We start from the raw sequence: 11,895 nt of genomic DNA, 5'->3' as shown, positions 1-11,895 counted from the left end.
CAAATCTTCCATGTCATTGTTGTAACATAGCGTTTCAGGATTACCAGCATATGACTCAAGCTGTAACCTTGAAGGTCACCTCGACAAATCATCCTCTACAAATCCCCTGACTCTTATATTTTTCAGTTCCACTAACAACCTCAGTAGTTTTGCTTAGACCTCATGACTAGGACCACATAAAAAGGGGTTTCCTAACTAGTGCAGCCCCTGAGCATAAAGGTAGACATATATCTAGCAGTCTTGTTATGACCTCTTTATGTTTGAACTAAAGGAGCATGTTGACATATTAGTGAGTCTCAGTCCTTGGAACAGTAAGTAACAGCTTGAAGTAAACATCACATGGAAGGTCACAATGATTTAACATAACATAAAACAGTTTTGATGCAGATTTTGCAATTGTCACTAAAATATTAAATTAAATGATTTTTCAGTATTTCATGCGATGATATGGAATTGTCATAATTCAAACATTTATAAACATATTGAACTGGACTTTATGTCATCTCCAACTTCCTTCCACCATCCCCTAGATAAACAGTCTGTTGGAGAACCTACCGAGCAGAAGAAAGGCTGTCCCACATCAGTTGATGTTTGTTAGCTATTAGTAGACCTGATGAAGGATTTTGGCACTCAGGGACAGGAGGTCCACCTCACAGATGCTAGCTAACTAGATGTTAGTAGCTTTCTAATGCTATCAATACCATTGGGAGATATGCCCAGGCTTGAAGAGGAGAGCTGCATTGGATCAGGGTTTGGGATGTGTTTAGGGGGCAGACTTTGAGATGCCATGGGGTGAAGGGAACCAGGCAGTAAATTAACACCCTGAAAATAAAATTTAAGAAGAGATTCCTGCCCTTTGCCAGCCCCTCAAGCAAACTGGTGCTTCAAGTCTTGAGATGCTAGATCAGTTCAAAGTCTGTCCCATTTAGCATGGTGATAGTGTCACACAAAATGTTGGAGGTTATTCTCTCTGTGAAGGCAGGATTTTGTCTCCACAAGGGCAGTGCGGTGGTCTTTCTTGCCAATACTGTTATGGATCGATGCATCTCCAGCTGGCAATTTGGTAAGGATGAAGTCAGGTATGTTTTTCCCTCCTTTTGTATCCCTCACTACTGGCTGCAGACCCAGCCCAGCAGCTATGTCCTTTAGGATCCAATCCTCTTGATCAGTAGTACTGCTGCTGAGCCATTCTTGGTGGTGAACTTTGATTAGATTAGATTAGATTTACAGTGTGGAAACAGGCCCTTCGGCCCAACAAGTCCACACCGACCCGCCGAAGCGAAACCCACCCATACCTCTACGTTTACCCCTTACCTAACACTATGGGTATTTTAGCATGGCCAATTCACCTGACCCGCACATCTTTGGACTGTGGGAGGAAGCCGGAGCACCCGGAGGAAACCCACGCTGACACCGGGAGAACGTGCAAACTCCACACAGTCAGTCGCCTGAGTCGGGAATTGAACCCGGGTCTCAGGCGCTGTGAGGCAGCAGTGCTAACCACTGTGCCACCGTGCCGCCCACAAAATCGCCCAACCGGAGTACATTTTGTACCCTTGCCATTCTCAGTGCTTCCTCTAAGTGTTGTTCAACGTGGCAGAGTACCAATTTGTCAGCTGAGGGAGGACGATAGGTGGTAAACAGCAGAAGATTTCCTTGTCTATATTTAATCTATATTTAATCAGGTCTGGAGTCAATGTTGAGGACTTCTAAGGCAACTCCCTCCCGAGTGTATACCATTGTGATGCCACCTCTGCTGGGTCTGTCCTGCCAGTGAGACAGGACATATCCAGGGATAGTAATTGTGGTGTTTGAGACATTGTCTGTAAGGTATGATTCCGTGAGTATGGCTGTCAGGCTGTTGCTTGAATAGTCTGTGAGACAGCTGTCCCAATTTTGGTGAAGCCCCCAGATATTAGTGAGGACTTTTTAGAGTTGACGTGGCTGTTTCTGTTATTATCTTTTCTGGTGCCTAGGTTGATGCCAGGTGGTCCATTTGGTTTCATTTCTTTCTGATTTTGTAACGATTGATCACCTGAATGTGTGAAGGGTTTATATCTGAAACGTCGGTTCTCCTGCTCCTCGAATGCTGCCTGACCTGTTGTGCTCTTCCAGCACCACACTCTCATATCTGATGTTGTGCAAAGTAAACCTTTCCATTTAGGGCAATAATCTCCTTTCATTACTATTGATTTCCTCTGTTTAATATTAGTGTAAGATAACCTGACTCTATGTTCATTGAAGTACACGACACAGTTTTATTCCTGGTCAGGAGCTTGAAATTTAGACATAATCAGACCCTGTAAACTTTGTAACAATCATTAAGAGAAGTCAGCAACACATTCTTTCACAACATCAAATGTTCTTGGAGACAATTAACAGATTTAAATATTCCTTAGTTGAAAAATTAAAATGAGGACCAAATTGAAGATATTGGTTTAAGACTGAAAGCAAGAAAACTTGTGTAATTTGTGTACAACTGTAAGACTAACACCAGGTGCTACAAATGATGAAATGAACTAAAGTCCTGAGGCCTAGCATAGCATAAGGAATAGCTCACAATGCAGTCACAAGAGCTTACTTAGTTTTTGATAGCAACCCTCTATGCATGACTTAGCCAGTGCATGTAGAAGGCTGTTTTGCCCTAGGGATTCTTGCACATAGTTTTGCTGACATTTTTAGGCAGCAGGCTGAAATACTTGGTGTTGGCAAGTGGGCGGGGGAAGGGGGCCTATTATTTCTGTCTTCAGATTCAGCCACATTGTGTTGTCTTGTCAGCTCGAGTTGTGAATGAGTATTTTTTGACCATGTCCACAATCACTTTCAATTGGAATCATGAACGGAGCTGAAAGAATGTGGAATAATCTGATCAAACAGGTAATGCGCTTGTCACAGAAGAAGCCACAAACCTTGACTTATTTAAATATTTTCAATAAGTTTCCTTTGCAAAACTAACAATGTCACAGAAACCATGGGATTTGTAAGAATTAATAAGGGTATAGGAATTAATGAGGTTTCATTTTCAAGTATTGCATAAGGGATATACACAAGTAAATCTCCAGTGCTGTGTAACAACATCACTATTGTTATGTTGTCATTGTAAAGAAATGCTTTGTTGGCAATTATTCCTAAGGTATGTTTTAGATGTCTAAAGGAAGTTTCCAGTCATTTTAACAATTTTCTGCAATAAAAATTAGTCTGGAGACAAGGGTTTGAATACATAAGCAAAATTTTAATTATTATGGATTTAAATGGAAATGTTAAAGTTAAATATCCCCATCTGGTTTTGCAACTGTGAAAATGATATTAAAATCCATGAATTGTAAACCTGTGATAGAACCTTTGTGGCCTTTTTCTTACCACCTACTCTGTTGAATTTGAAAACAGATTAAAGTTTAAACCCCATTCTAAATGTGGACATCGGAGGCATTCTTTTCTATGTTTGAAATTGTGGTCAGTCTAAATTACCTAAAGTTAAGTTTGAATATTGTGGTTATTGTTATTTGTATTTATTCTGTATGTTAAAGATAAAGGTTAATTGTTCATTGATTTATCTCAAACAAATAGTGATTTGTTGTGATTTTCCATCGCAACTCTGCAAGTTGCTGATATGAACTGATATTGCATTGCCTAGTTTCTGAGTCTTTGGACTTATATCAGCAGCACTTAGCTACAAAATTCCTTCAGAGAAAAATATTTTCCGTTTTTTGTATATTTTACTTTAATTCAAGTTTTATCGAAGTTTGCTACCAGCGCTTTATTTATTCAGTATGCCATTTAGAAAATCTTTTCCAAAATATTAGACTCCCTTCTAAAATATATTGTAACTTCCCATTAAAGAGCCCTACATATTTCAAGATAGATTTAAATGGTATTATACACAATCACAATGGGCCATTGCATCTTTGAAGAATCAGGGGGAAGACAGTTCATCAATTCAAAGTCTCAGTGAAAATTTGGAGACCTCCACAATGTCTCATAAAACTGTATGTGATAAACATTGATCTTGAAAATTCAGTATGTTATAAAAGAGAGGATCATTAAGAGTGAATTGGTCCCAGCAAAGTGATAGGGTGGAATTGATAAACAGTGGCCGTCCAATAATGACTTGGAGGTACTGGTGTTGGACTGGGGTGAACAAAGTTAAAAAATCACACAACATCAGTTTATAGTCCAACAGGTTTATTTGGAAGCACTAGCTTTTGGAGCACCGCTCCTTCATCAGGTGGTTGGAGCAGTGCTCCAAAAGCTAGTGCTTCCAGATAAACCTGTTGGACTATAACCTGGTGTTGTATGATTTTTAACATTGTCCAATAAAGTGTTCAAACTATTAAAGTCCATTCATCTTGGTTAATTTGGATTAATTACAAACTTTCAGAATTTGAGCAATTAATAGAAGGCAATGTAGCACCGTATACTTCACATACTCATAGGCTTGACAATCCTAAGAAATAAATACAGTAAATAAGGGGTGAGATGGAGATAGGCAGAATGATACTGACCACAGAACAGACACATCATATGCAAATGAGAACTGCCTATAGTAGGTATAAGGAATGACGTTCATACCACTCATGTGTGAATGGAAGGATGTGACTTTGTAGGGGGAATAAGGAAGTTCAAACAGTGGCTACGTGCCCAAGATGGTAATCATGAGGTAAGGTCTAGACTGGCAACATTAGGTGAAACAATGCAAAGCAAGAAATCCCAGTGCAAGTTTTTAGTTGATCGGGGAATGCCTATAGAAAGTTATCACATACTTAGGACAGAAACTCTGATTGTGGGAGGGAAGACATTGCATAGCAGTAGCCTAGAAAAGCATAGGGCAAGTAACGTAATGAGATTAGGCAATAACTTAACAAGATTAGGTTACTGCATCTTTCTAGATATATGTGATAATAAATAACTCATCAATAACATGACTAGAAGTAGAAGTCTTTATGACTGAGATGTTTTGGTAGCTCCAAACAAATTAGAAAATATTTTAATAGGAGAGGCAAAATAAATAAAGTGCTAAACAGTGGAAAGAATTTTATGTTTACAGAGGAACCTGAATTATCCGAACGAGATGGGCAGGCAGTATTTTGTTCGGATAATTGATTATTCGGATGACTGATCCAATGCCTCTCCTCTGGGACTCAGAGTTTTTTGAAGTTTCCTTTTTCCTCTTTCTGCCTGCCTTGCTCTCCCTCTCTCTGTCTCAGGGTTTGTTTCTGAGCAGACACACACTTGTGTGTAAGGGACCTGCAGTATTGCTGAAGCCTCTCCCAGCCATTGTTTCACTTCAATGAGACTGACAGAGCAAGCACTTGATGAGTCTGCTTCCCGTTCAGGAGACTAGGCAGCAGCACAGTGGGTCAGTGAACTACCCGCCCCACCCCCACCCCCACACCATGTGCTTTCAACCCTCCATATTTCCAGCTGGCCGATGGAGTGAAGTGACCTCTCCATATTTCCAGCTGGCTGATGGAGTGAAGCGACCAGTGCCTCTTATCTCTTCTCCCAATGGAACTCTGGAACAAAATAAAGGAGTGGAGACGGCAGCCAGACTGGACACCAACAGCAACACTGTGGTTGCCTTTGTGGGTGTCTTTATTTGAGAATATTCAGTGCTCTGAATTTGCCGCAATTGTCATTCTGTCTGTCTTCATTCGGAGAGAGAGAGAGAGAGAGAGGAAAGTCAGTCATTTGGAGACGGTGCCTGGGCTCCCATTGATGTCCAGGACTGTTCTCGGCAGCATTTCAATAAGTCAAATTCACTTTTAATCATTGTAAACAAAAGACGCGATTGTCACACCAGTGCTGGTAATACCTCTTTGATATAATGTTTTCACAGGACCTTGAAATCTTCTTTGGATAATCTGAAATTCAGATAATTCAGATTCAAATAATTGAGGTTCCTCTGTAATTGCTTGACTGGGGATAGCCAACCTTATCACACAACTGGATATGTATGGTGTAGGGATTAGAACAAGGTCAGCCAAATGGACCTCATAAAATATGAGTTCCCTAATTGGGGCTATTAATGTGGTCCAATCAGGGAGTCCTGTCTGACAGATATAAACTGGATCACTGCTTGTCAAAAAAGAAAAAAAAGAAAAAAAATAAACTGGATCACAGCTGCACACACCCACCATGGGTGCTGGGGATAAAAATAATAAGCACTACCGCAGTTAGGCGGTAGTGTGGGGGAAATGAAAAGAAAAAAAGAAAAAAAATTAACAGGAGATTCCTAAAAAAAAAATTAAACTGGATCGCTGCTGATCCGCCATGAAGCTGAACATCTCCTTCCCAGCCACTAGCTGCCAGAAACTTATCGAAGTGGACGATGAGCGCAAGCTGCGGGCTTTCTATGAGAAACGCATGGCCACCGAGGTGGCTGCGGACTGTCTTGGAGACGAATGGAAGGGATATGTTGTGCGCATCAGTGGTGGCAACAATAAGCAGGGATTCCCCATGAAACAGGGCGTCTTGACTAATGGCCGTGTCCTTCTGCTACTCAGCAAGGGGCACTCCTGCTATCGTCCGAGGAGATCTGGCGAACGCAAATGAAAATCTGTCCATGCCAACCTTAGTGTCCTGAACTTAGTTATTATTAAGAAAGGTGAAAAGGACATCCCGGGACTGACAGACAATACAGTGCCCCGCCGTCTTGGACCCAAAAGGGCGAGCAAAATCCGTAAACTGTTCAACCTGTCCAAGGAAGATGATGTACGCCAGTATGTTGTAAGGAGACCTCTCAGCAAAGAAGATAAGAAGCCGAGAACCAAAGCTCCCAAAATTCAGCGTCTGGTAACCCCCCCGAGTTCTGCAACACAGGCGGAGACGCATTGCCCTGAAGAAACATCGTACTCAGAAGAACAAGGAAGCTGCAGTTGAATATGTCAAGCTTCTGGCCAAGAGGATGAAGGAAGCTAAGGAGAAACGTCAGGAACAGATTGCAAAGAGACGTCGTCTTTCTTCATTGAGGGCCTCCACATCAAAATCGGAATCTAGCCAAAAATAAAAATATTGGTGGGGTAGGCAAAATAAAGAGATTTTGTTGAAAAAATAAATAAATAAACTGGAGTGTCAGGGATCCTACTCACTCTAGGAGCCAGCTCTGAGCTAGCTAGTCAGTGTCATGTAATTAAAGGGTGACTTGGTGGCCCGATACCGGCCTTCGTAGAATTATTTCAGTGGCGATGAGAGTGGGATTTCAAACAATCCATAAACTCCTTTTCGCAGATAAATAAATACCTAATCCTTCACATAGAGTCCTTATACACAAAGACGGTGGGGGGTGATTGGGGGGGGAAGGGGATGGGGAGCTTGAAGCCGAACATAAGTCATGGATACTTGCAATTGCAGTTAGGTTAGGATTCCCAGAAGTATGCTACAATTAATGCCCATTAGGGTTTGTGCTAAGAAATGAGACTGCCTTTTGGGTATCATCAGCATGTCCCATTTTCCACCAGATGATGGAGACCATTTTACAAGGTCTACCCCAAGTCGCCATTTATCTGGATGATGTGTTCAAAACCGGGAAGATCAAGAAAGAGCATTTAGAAAACTTGGACATGGTGCTTAAACATTTCTCCAATCAGTGTATGCCTTAGGAGGGAAAAATGTTTATTCCAGACAACTCAAGGGACCTACTTCATTACAAAGTCGACAAGACTGTGTTACACTATTGAAAAATAAAGTGATAGCGATCAAAGATTCCCCGGCTCCTACCTCTGTACCAGAGCTTAGGTTTTTCCTTGGTTTGGTGAATTATTACAGAAAATTCATACATAACCTGGCCTCTAATCTGACACCCTTACATTTGCTATTGAGAAAAGGTCAGCCTTCGGAATGGTCTCGTAGCCAAGATGTAGCCTTTTAGGGAAATAAAGAAGCAGCTATTGACATCTAAGGTATTGGTACACTATGATCACAAGTGAGACGTGGTGCTGACCTGCTGACAGGTATCAGGATATTGTTGCCTCAGTGGTGACCCAATGGAGAGGAATGCCCAATAGTATATGATTCCTGGACTTTGGCTGTTGCCTAATTAAGGTCTGTCCAGATGGAGAAGGAAGATTTGGTGGTCAGCTTTGGTGTGAGACATACCTTTATGACATAAGTCTGCAGAAGTAACAGACCACAAACCTTTGCTCGGGCTACTTAAAAAAGGACAGAGCTGTGCTGCCCATAGTTTCAGCAGTGGGCTCTTATTCTGAGTGTGTACAAGTAGGAACATCATCCAGGAGGCCAACTGGCAAATATGGAAGCCTTAACCAGCTTCCCTTTGGTGGATACACCACCATGGTGCCTTCACTAGAAGAATAGTTTTGAACTTTCTGGACACCCTTCCAGTCACTGCAGACAATATCAGACAGTGGATGCGAAAGGATCCCATCCTGGCAAAACTAAACCAGTTGGTCATGATGGGGTAGACAAAAGGGTCATTACAACCAAAAATTGAAACCTTCCTGGACCTAGCAAGACCTGACCACCATAGAGGATGGCATATTATTTTGAGGAGTATATGGAGTACTTGTCCTAAGCAAAGGTCGCTGCCAAATACAGGCTGAACTCTACCAGTGTCATCTTGGGGTTTCCAAAATGAAAACATTGGTAAGAAATTTTGTCTAGTGGCCAGGATTGGATGCCAATATAGCCATGTTGGTGGGGGCAGTGCCCAGAGTGCCAACAAGAACAAAATTAGGTGGCAAGGTGGCTCAGTGGTTAGCATTGCTGCGTCACAGTGCCAGGCACATGGGTTCAATTCCTGCTTTGGATGATCGTCTTTGTGGAGTTTGCACATTCTCTCCTTGTCAGTGTGGATTTCCTCCGGGTGCTCTGGTTTCCTCCCACAGTCCAAAAATGTACAGGTCAGGTGAACTGGCCATGCTAAATTGCCCATAGTGTTAGGTGCATTAGTCAGGGATAAATATAGGGTAGGGGAAATGGGTCTCAGGGGGTTACTCTTCGGAGGGTCAGTATGGATTTGATGGGCCAAAGGGCCTGTTTCCAGACTGTAGCGAATCTAACAAAATTGCTGTCAGCAGCTCCCCCACATTAGTGGGAGTGCCCAGGTAAACCCTGGACGTGGTTACACGATGACTATGCCAGTCCTTTCATTGGCTATATTTTTGGACATTGCGGACACTCATTCAAAGTGATTGAACATGCATAGAGCTCATTCATCAAACACAGCAATGACAAATGAAAAGTTAAAAACATCTTTTGTGATACATGGACTCCGGGAGGTGTTGGTCACAGTTAACAGGCCATCATTTACCAGCAGGGACTTTGAGTATTTCCTAAAGTTGAATGGTTTTTAGTATGTAAGGATAGCGCCATACCATCTGTCATCCAATGGACTGGTGCAAAGATCAGTCCAAACATTGAAGGCAGGCTTAAAATAAACCTACAACTTCCCTTGATACTAAACTGTCCTAATTCCTGTTTGGTTATAGGATCACCCCTCATGCAACTCAAGAACAGCTCAGCAGAGTTGTTCATGTGGAGAAGATTTTGCATCAGGTTAAATCTGATCTTCCCAAACCTGGGGACGGGGGTGGGGGGTGAATGGACTCAGGAATGCCAATGCCAGACACAAGACTCCTCTAAATGAAAGATACAGTTTACTACAGGGGACAAAGTTTGGTGTCGAAACCACGGGAGTGGCCCAGCTTGGGTAAGAGGCACAGTTGGCATGAGGACAGGTCCCATCATGTACAAAGTTCAGTTGGGACAAGTGGTTCTGAACAACAATGTGGACCACAAGAAATCTGCAACCTCACAAAAAGGGCAGGAACAAAGCATACCCAGAGTCTAGATTAGAGTGGTGCTGGAAAAGCACAGCATTCAAGGAGCAAGAAAATCGACGTTTTGGTCAAAAGCCCTTCATCAGGAATGGAGGCAGGAAGTCTCCAGGGTGGAGAGATAAAAGTCAGTCCTCACTTTTGCCTGCAAAGCATACCAGTCCATTGGCAAGGCTGTCAGAACCTATGGGTTCTCTCCCTCTGCCTAGCATTGAAGAAACCTCTGAAGACAGGATGGACAGAGCAGGTGTCGCAGCCTCAATGCTGTTAGCACCTGATGAAGAAGATGAGTTTTGGCTAAAACACTCCAGGCATCAGAGGCGAATTATGGTCTGGTGTTTGATGCCAGTATCTGAGGCAAATTCGGAGGAACGTACCCTGTGCAAAAAAAAAGCCCTAAGAGAAGCTACAGGAAAAAGAATAAGCATATATCTACGGATTTGAAAAGATGTAGTGATTGTAACAAGGTTAGCCAGGTGGACATCATAGAATATAAGTTCCATGATTGGGTCTGCTAACCTGGTCCAACCGGGAGTCATGGCTGACTGATATAATCAGGAGTGTCAGGAGTACTGCTGACTCTAGGAGCCAACTCTGAGCTAGCTTGGTCAGTGCCATGTAATATGTATGTGTAAATAAAGGGCGACTAAGTGATAGGTTACCGGCCTTCATGGAGTTATTTCATATGTAAACACCCTCTCAGTTGGGAAGAGAGGCTAGAAGATCTAAAGCTTAGAGTGGACCTCGCTATAGTGGAAAAATCAATCCTGAAAAGGTTCTTAATCTGTATTGGCCTCATATGGGGAATGGGGGTCAGTAAATAGGTCATTTTTTCAGGCTTAGATATTTCAGGGAGGTGTTTTTGAAACAGTCAAAACATTGAAACAATGTCGAAGAAACGCTGGGAAATTAAAGAAATGTATATGTTGATGCATTGACAAAATGGTATTTCTAGGTTAGTTCTGTTTTGCTGAACGCATTCAACTGTCAACAGATGCAACAACGTTCAACTAATATCAAAATAGGAAACTGTCAGGAACCTTATGATGCATGTCAATGTCTAGAATTTGACCAATTTGTTTTCAATTGGATGAAAAAAGAATTTAAAATTGGAGACCAGGCTTGGGAGGTCTTTAAAAATAAGCTTAGTCATTAAGCAGAACAGGTTAGAAGTAACATTGAAACAACAATCATATTTACAAAGTATTACTTTTATCCCAATAAGTTCTTAGGTTCTTAGAGAGAATTGATCTTGCATCCAACTCATTGACATGCATCATAAGGTTCCTGACAGTTTCCTATTTTGATATTAGTTGAACATTGTTCCATCTGTTTACAGTTGAATGCGTTCAGCAAAACAGAACTAACCGAGAAATACCATTTTGTCAATGTGTTAGCAGACCCAATCATGGAACTTATATTCTGTGATGTCCACCTAGCTAATCTTGTTACAATCACAGTTACAAAGCTTGATTGCACAGCTAAATTGGCTGTGTACTCAGCCAAGAACCAAAGACAGTTTTTATAAGTTAGAAACAAGTGCAATATATAAATAACACTTTTGGGAAGCTGAGAAAATAATAAGACTGGTTAAAAGTAGTTTAGCTTTGTCTCTAGTCAAAGCACAATACTTAGCTTAACTTCACTATCTAACTTCAGGGTGAAATAACATTCCCATGCAACATTGTCTAAGCATGCATAGTAACACATTTCACTCTAAGAAAAGTATGGCTATCTCAGAAGTTACACAATGCTGACCTATGAAACCTTGCAGGATGGAACCCTATAATCAATTGCAGCAGCAAAACGTTAAGTACTCAAACTTCTAGGACAGCACCTAATAATAGCAGTTGAGGCTGGTAAACCATTTAACACATCTCTTTGAATGTTTTTGACTTCTCAGGTCACAGTCAATACTTGCCTCACTTGATGAAATGCATTGTGAGACAAGATGAAAATCTAAGTGAGCTGAAAATTGAGAAAATAAAATGTGCAATATATTCAGAAACAATAGCATTGAACAACAATAGGAAACATTTAAAATATTAGTCGCTTGATAGTACAGAACTTGAGGATTTTTGGAAAAAAAAGCATCCTGTTA

General features: G+C 41.5%; 1 pseudogene; it reads left to right on the top strand.

Annotated features, from left to right (window-relative positions):
• Positions 1–6,257: 6,257 nt before the first annotated feature.
• On the top strand, positions 6,258–7,053 carry LOC132816814 (small ribosomal subunit protein eS6-like; annotated as a pseudogene).
• Positions 7,054–11,895: the final 4,842 nt, after the last annotated feature.

Source organism: Hemiscyllium ocellatum, chromosome 6, assembly GCF_020745735.1.
Source record: "Hemiscyllium ocellatum isolate sHemOce1 chromosome 6, sHemOce1.pat.X.cur, whole genome shotgun sequence".
NCBI classification, from domain to species: domain Eukaryota; kingdom Metazoa; phylum Chordata; class Chondrichthyes; order Orectolobiformes; family Hemiscylliidae; genus Hemiscyllium; species Hemiscyllium ocellatum.
Note: the sequence above shows the minus strand (reverse complement) of the source record. Positions and strands in the feature narration are given on the sequence as shown.